Source organism: Marmota marmota, unplaced genomic scaffold (genome assembly GCF_001458135.2).
Source record: "Marmota marmota marmota unplaced genomic scaffold, marMar, whole genome shotgun sequence".
Classification (NCBI taxonomy): Eukaryota; Metazoa; Chordata; class Mammalia; order Rodentia; family Sciuridae; genus Marmota; species Marmota marmota.
Genome location: NW_025999983.1, coordinates 7253676 through 7261228, shown reverse-complemented (window position 1 = coordinate 7261228; position 7553 = coordinate 7253676). Strand labels below are relative to the sequence as shown.

At 44.3% G+C, this 7553-nt stretch overlaps 1 long non-coding RNA gene across 2 annotated transcripts; it reads right to left on the bottom strand.

Annotated features, from left to right (window-relative positions):
* Positions 1–369: 369 nt before the first annotated feature.
* LOC125617642 lies at positions 370–6999 on the bottom strand. 2 transcript variants are annotated; one of them, XR_007348728.1, is made up of 3 exons: positions 6811–6999; positions 6520–6610; positions 370–643 (listed from the first exon to the last, which is right to left on the bottom strand). It is a non-coding gene; the product is annotated as an uncharacterized LOC125617642 (long non-coding RNA). The 2 variants fall into 2 exon arrangements; XR_007348727.1 differs by having other exon boundaries at positions 370–640.
* Positions 7000–7553: the final 554 nt, after the last annotated feature.

The following is a 7553-nucleotide window of genomic DNA, read 5'->3' as shown; positions in this document are numbered from 1 at the left end:
CAGCTTGTAGATTCAAACAGCAACTCTTTATTCCAGAACTCACACCAGCCGTCTACCAACACGTTCTGGGGAAATCCACGTTCTCTGCCCAAATCCACGTTCTCTGCCCAAATCCACCTCCACTGGGCTTCTATCTCCCAAAAAATACTGTCCGAATCCCGTGAGAACTCAAGGGGAACTCAGGCAGCAGGATACGCCCTATTCCCAGCAGGAATAATCTTAAACCTTAAACCTGGAACCTAAACCGGGAACGCCCTAATCCGCCTTGGTCCTTGAACAAGGTCACCTACATTCAATGTCACTGCAACATGGGGTACGCTGGCAAGGAAATTGTCATACCTACTTGGCTAATGGCTCCCAGCATTAAGCTCCTGCTCTGGTGGGTGTGGATGATCTCCTGCTTTAACCTGGAGCTGTAACTCTTTGTTCGAGGGTCCCCTTTAGCTGGATTCTATGATGCAGGGGAGACCCTGCGTGTTCTATGTCGTATCGCACAGCAACCGGCCAAGGAGACCACAAGGGTCAGCCAGATCAGCATGGCTGAGCATGTTGCAGAATGTCTGTTTTTGCTTTTATCCTGATGATTTTAATCCTATTTTCTCCTTGTGCTTTGTGACCAGCCGAGGTGTTTCTGTAGGATCTGCTGGGAACATTGAGAGCAGCAGTTCAGAGTCAGAAGCTCCTAAAGTCATGCCTGATGACTCACTCAGCCACCCTGGTGCCCACCAGCACCCCTGACGGCCATCTTTAGTGGACTCTTGTGTTTTGGGGTACTGCCCTGCTACATTCCTTCTGGGCTTCCAAGGACCTAAATTAATGTGAGATAGCTACTAGTGTCCTTCCAGATGTTTTCTTAAAATATCCTTTGCTTTTCCAAGAAGGGAAGATACTCCAACCTTGGATCTCATGCAGACACAGGTAGGTCCACTAGATTTAGACTGAGGCCCATGGGGTCTGGGGTCACAGGGGTCTGTAGGTCAGGCAGGGCTTATGTTCCTTCTTTTTCTGTGTTTTACTCTCTCTTGCTTCAGTCCCATCTGATCCTATTTTTTTTTTTTCTGGGCGGTGAGGTACTGGGGAGTGGACCAGGGACACTTAACCACTGAGCCACATCCCCAGCCCTTTTTTATTTTTTGAGACAGGGTCTCTCTGAGTTGCTTAGAGCCTCACTAAGTTGCTGAGGCTGGCTTTGAACTTGCCATCTTTTTGCCTTCTCATCCTATCCTGATGACAGCTTACCCCATAGCCAGACCAGTCCTGCAAGGCATCAAACACTTAAAGATAATTTGCCTTATTGTAGCTTTAATCCCAGAATCAACTGTCAGAAGAGTTACCAGTTTAGTTCATCAGAGCTCGTCACTGAAAACCTTGTTGGTGAATGTTTGTTTTTTAATAGTTTCTAGGGATAGCAAAAATTCCCTTGCTATCTTTTTAAATCTCATTGACGTACTTAGGTTGTAATATGTGTAAGTGATAATTCAATTCAGTTCTTAACACTTGAAATTATGTCAGAGAAATAAGACATGTTATTCTAAAGTCATATTTTAAAGTCATTATTACCAGATTTTTTACTGTCATCATCTGGTTTGGATGAATAAAAACAAACAGTCTATTTCGTGCGCTTGCTTTCCAATTTTTAAGGATTACCTTGTTTTTGGGTCAACTGAATTATCATTGTTTCCTAACATGTCAAAAGGGCTTGAGTCTTTGATATCCAAAGAAATCTCAAGTAAACACCTGGGTTTTTTTTTTCCAGATAAATATTTATTAAGTAACAATGCTTCGTTTTTTCTTACAGAATAAGAACTTGCAAGATCTTTCCTTGGTGACTAACAGGTTTGACTAGTAAGGATCTCGTACTTCATTCTGTTTGGGGGAAGTACCGTTTCCTTCAACAACATGGAATGGGAGATATTCGCTAAGGTTATTGGGTCAAACATGGTCAAGAAAGATTTGTAAGTCTATATAAATATAATGACACGAACACTCAAATTATATAGCCCAAAGATAGAACTGCAGGGGTTTAAAACCCCAGGTGACAAATTATAAAGGAAGGATGAATTTTGTGAAAGACGAAGATGTTGAATCAAAAGCCAAACATGGCTCTTGGGTACATAGGAAGCTTCTGCTTCTGGCATCATGGAACAGAGGATGAGAAAAAGAATCTTGTTACAAATCCAAAGAAAAATGGATAGAAAGAGCAGGAAATAATGAAATACAAAAGACCATATCAAGGAAGCCAGAAGTTGGCTTCTGGAAAAGATGAACAAAATAGACAAACCTCTGATGAGATTAGAGAGAAGGCATGAATGAGTAATGTCACCGTTGAAAAGGGGGCATAATTACAGAGCTGGGTGGTTATTACAATAAGAGAAGACTCCACACAAGTTACGTCAACGCACTGGAAAACTCGGTGAAATGGACAGACGCCTAGAAAACCTAGGTATCAAAGCTGTTCAAGAAGAAATAGAAGCTGAAATCTTGCTATAGCAGTAAGGTGAAATGAGTGAGTGGATTGATACTTAGAAAATACAAGAAAGACCAGTGCTGTGGATATAGTTAGAGTGCATTGTCCAAAGTTCATGGGCTGGGAGCCCGTCACTGGCATGGCCATGTTGACAGGTGGTGGCACCTTGAAGAGGTGGGGCCTAATGGGAGGTAATTATGTCACCAGTGCACTGTCTTCAGCAGGGATTGATGCTGGTCTCACAGAGTGAGTGAGTTGTCTCAAGAGCAGGTTGTTATGAAGCAAGCCATTGTATGTGCTTGGCTCTTCTGCATGTGACGGTTTTCCTTTCCATTTTTCTACCATGTTGTGATGCAGCCACAGTCCCTTGCCAGAACACTGGTGCTAAGCTGTTGGGTTGCTCCATCCATCAGAATTGTGGGCCGAATAAATCCTTTTACTTTATAAAATACCTAGCGTCAGGTATTTTGTTATAGCAAAACGGACTAAGACACCCAGCTAGATAGGCAGGCCAGGTCAACAAGTTTCCAGGGAGCAGATTTTGCAACCCTTTGCTGATATTCCCCTACAAAGCCACCATTGTCTTTATTTGTGTGCTAATCTGAGCCTTCTAAGAAGCAAATACTAAGGTGAAATGAAAAATCATGAATTTTCTTAGGGGAAACACTTGTGCTATAAAATGGGGAGGAGCTGGGGGAGGCTATTCCACAGTGATGCCAGGGAAGGAGAGGTGGAGAGAAGTGGGAGCAGCATCCTGGACTCCTGGGCAGGGGCTTTGCAAAATCAGCAGTCAGACAAGTTGCTCAGGAATGGAGTGCTGAGTGTCCCTGTAAGCTCAGCCGTGGTCCGAGAGCAGCCCCGGCCTTGGTTAGTTTTACTCTGGCTGCTAGAGATCTGTGATGCTCACGGCAGCCACCATTCCAAGATCAGCTGTGGGCCCCAGGAGAGAGGGAACCCGGAAGTCACTTCTCTTCACTAATGAAGATTGAAAAATTCTAAACAACTGCTAGCAGACCAGATCTAATAATTCATACCACTATAACGGCCAAGTTAGGTTGGTCACAGACATCCAAGAGTGGTTTGACATTAGACAATCTATAAACATCATCATGGTTGTCCCCTCTTATCTGTGGGGGTACTATGGTTCAAGACCCCCGGTGGATGTCTGAATCCATGCATAGAACAAAACCCTACACATTGTGCTTATATTTTTTCCTATGTGTACATATTTTAATAAATTTTAATGGATGCATTAAAATTCAAATTTAATGGATGCATTAACTAAGAGGTTAACAATAGTGAATTAGTGTAGTTCTTGGCAACCCCAGTCTAGGAGATTTGGAAAACTTTAACTTTTCACTTAAAAGAAGTAATTTACGGTTTGTCTTTGGCATGTCTGATTTGCCAGCCTCACTATTCTTGTGGCTTGGTGCCATTATTAAGCAAAATAAGGGCCACCTGCACAGAAGCTCGCAACCCTATAACAGTCCATCTAATAAACCATGGTTACTGAGTCACTAGCAGGTGGGTAGTGTATACAGCATGGATACAGTGAACAAAGGGATGATTTGTGCCCTGGGTGGGACTGTGAGCCATCAGTCTACTCAGTGCTTTAAGACTTAAAATGGTTTAATTGTGGATTTTTCCACTTATTATTTTCAGACCATGTTTGACCATAGGAATGTCAAATTTCAGATAAGGGGAACTACTATAACCATGTTAAAAGATCAAGTGGGGAAATGCTGAGTAAATGAGAAAAAAAAAAGGGTGGCAGAGGGAGTTGTGTAGCCTGTAAAAGGCCTTGGCCAGCAATGCACTGGGATTATCATTCATAGTGAAGAAACATCACAATTATTTCCTTACAATCCAGGTAAGGTAGCAATACCACCCTCACCAGTGGTTCAGCACTGTGCTGAAGGTCCTGGCCAGTGTCCTGCGAGAAACATGGCTTAATATAGAAAACTAAAAACAACACTGTCATTATTCATAGATAGCATGAGGCACTCCACAGAAAATGAAAAAGCTTCTACAAAGCATTGGGAATAATGAAACAGGTACCCAAAACCCAACCGCATCTCTATATACTTGCAGCAACACAAAACAACACAATTTCATAAACATACCATTTAAAATAACAGCAACAATTATACGATACCTAAAAATAAACTAGATATATAGAAATAAATCTAAGGTTGGCAACACTGTGGGGAAAAATACTAAAATTTCACTGAAAGATATGAGAGAAGATTGAATTCATGTATAGATAAACGATACTCATGAATCAGAAGATTTTATACCATGGAGATATCAATTCTTCCAATTTTGATTTATAGATCTAAAACAATTTCAATAAATCCCAATAGAATTTTGAGGGGAACTTGACAGAATTCATGCACCAGAGGCCCGGGACTGCTAATACACTCCTGAAGAGGAGGAAAAAGTTGGGGAGGCTGGGTGGTCTGGATGTGGAGGTTCACCACAGGCTCATGGGTCTTGCCAGGGCGGGGGAGGCAGGATGGGAAGGTAGTGGAGAAGACAGAAGAGTTCAGGAAACAGCTGTCTCCTGAAAGCCCCCAGAAGGAGTGGCAAAGTGCCCAGGGCAGGAGGGACACTTCCTCACCACGGACACGGTGCAGTCTGATAGTGGGAGCATCCCCTGAACCCCAGCCCCACAGGCACCAGAGAGGAGACGGAGGCTTCCAGCGGCCAAACTCAAAGTTTCCTTTCATCTAAAGACATCAAAGGATAGCGAAAGCCACGTCACTAACTCAAAGAAGATATTTCCCACTCTTCGAACTGATAAATATTAGTATCCAAAATAGATAAGAAGAAACCAACAACCCTGTGGGAGAAACCATGGGAAGACTTTTCACAGAAAAGAAGCCAGAAAGGCAGACATGCAAGAGGACGCCCAACCTCGTCAGCAAGCAGGGAAGCGCACACTAGGGCCGCGGGATGGAAGAGCTCCACTCTAACTGGCAGCGGGACCCAGTCTGCTAACACCAGACTGGCGCTAGGATACCAGATGTTACTGCACATGTGCAACGACAGGACCTTTTTGACACTGCAGGTAGGAGTGCAAACACAAACCTTCCAAAAATAATTTAGAATTCTATTACGGTGGGAACCACTCCCACATCTTATGACCGTGCAATTCTATTTCCAGGTCTGTGCTCCATGGAATCCTGCACACAGGCCCTGGGGACAGGCACAGGTTTTTTTAGAGTGGCAGTGTTTGTAAAGCACAAAAACAGAAAGCAATCCCAATTTCAATCATCAGGAACGTGGATATATAAATGCACACACACACAAAAAACAACCCACACTGGTTCCCATAATGGGTTATGAGAAACTACAGCTATTTCCACTGAAACAAACACAGACCACGTTCAGCCTGGAGAGCAGGTGGGGGCTGGTATTCTTCAGGAGGCCAGTTTAGAAAGGGCTCTGCGTGTTCCTGAAGAGGTTACCCTACAATTCAACTGAGACCACTGCGAGTGACCACCAGGAGGCGCCCTCCAAGGGGCGTCTGTCCTTTCCTCTCTCTCTTTCCTGCTCCCCTGTGTCCCATTCCAGGGTCGTTTCCCAAATGAACTGCCTTCCTAAGAGTGAGTGAAGAAGCACTTCAGGGAAAACTGCATATAATATACTATTTTTATGAGTTTCAGAAACATATTTGCTCATCAACAGAAAGGATGAGCCATTGATACCTGCACCAACATATGACAAATCTCAAAATAATTATACTGAGTGGACAGAAAGAAGAGTATGGTTCAACTGAATTTTCTAGAAAAAGGAAATGAGTCTGTGTTGATAGAAAGCTGACCAGTGGTGTCCTGAGGACACTGGGGAGTGGGGGGGATAGAAGGGGCAGGAGGAAACTTTGGGGGTGATGGAGACATTCATTATCTTGATTGTGGTAATGATTTCACAAGTGCATGAACAATCACCAAAGTGTGAATAAATCTGTGTGGTTTCCCTTTGTATGAAAATTATACCTTGTATAAATCAGGGCTCTCCAGAGTAACAAAACCAGAAGAATATCCACCTACCTGCAGCGATGTGAGAAGGGACCTGTCAGGGAATTGGCTTGAGCACTGTGCAGGCTGAGCAGTCCTGGGCGGCTGTGGTAGGCTGGAGACCCTGGGATGCCAGTAGCAAGGCTCGGTTTAAGTCCCAAGGCCTCAGGTCCAGGTGGCCAGAGGTGTGACTCTTAAACCAAGGCTGAAGGCCCCAGAACCCAGGGGCCACCATTGCCAGTCCCAGAGTCCAAAGGCCTGGGAGCCTGGAGTTCAAGGGCAGGGGAAGGTGGATGTCCCAAGCTCAGGAGAGAGAGAACCCACCTTTCTCCGCCTCTCAGCTCCCTCCCAGCCCTCAGCTGGCTGAATGGGGCTGTCCGTTGGGTGAGGCAGACCTTTCCCAGTGCACTGATTCCAATGCCAGTCTCTCCTGGAGAAACCTCTGCAGACATTCCCAGAAACCATGCATCTGGGCGTCTCTTAACCCAGGCAATCAGCCATCCCATGGCTAAACAAATCTGTTTAAAAAACTAAGTCAAACTCCACTGAACTTCATTTAGATGTTCACACACACACACACACACACACACACACACACACACGGCTGCTTGTTTGCATTTGTAGTAAGGATCAAAAGCAAGGATGTGATATGGACAAAGCTGGACAAGTGGCTCCCTGTGGGGTGGTGAGGGGTGGCTGAGGGACCAATTCAGGAGGAGATCCTTCATTATAACCCATGGATCACATGCATGCTTTTTTATGTTTCCAACATTGCCTTTTTTTTTTTTTTTTTTTTTGCTGTGCAGGGGGTTGAACTCAGGGCCTTGCTCATGCTACTGGTCTTGAATACCTCATATAACTTCTTGCCCAATCTGTACCCTACCACTAAGCTAAATTCCCAGCTCTAACAAATATGTGTGGATTTTTGTACTAGGAATTGATCCCAGGGGTGCTTTACCACTGAGCTGTATCCCCAGTCCTTTTATTTATTTATTTTCTATTTTGAGACAGGGTCTTCTTAAGTTGCTGAGGCTGGCCTTGAACTTGGGATCCTCTTGCCTCAGACT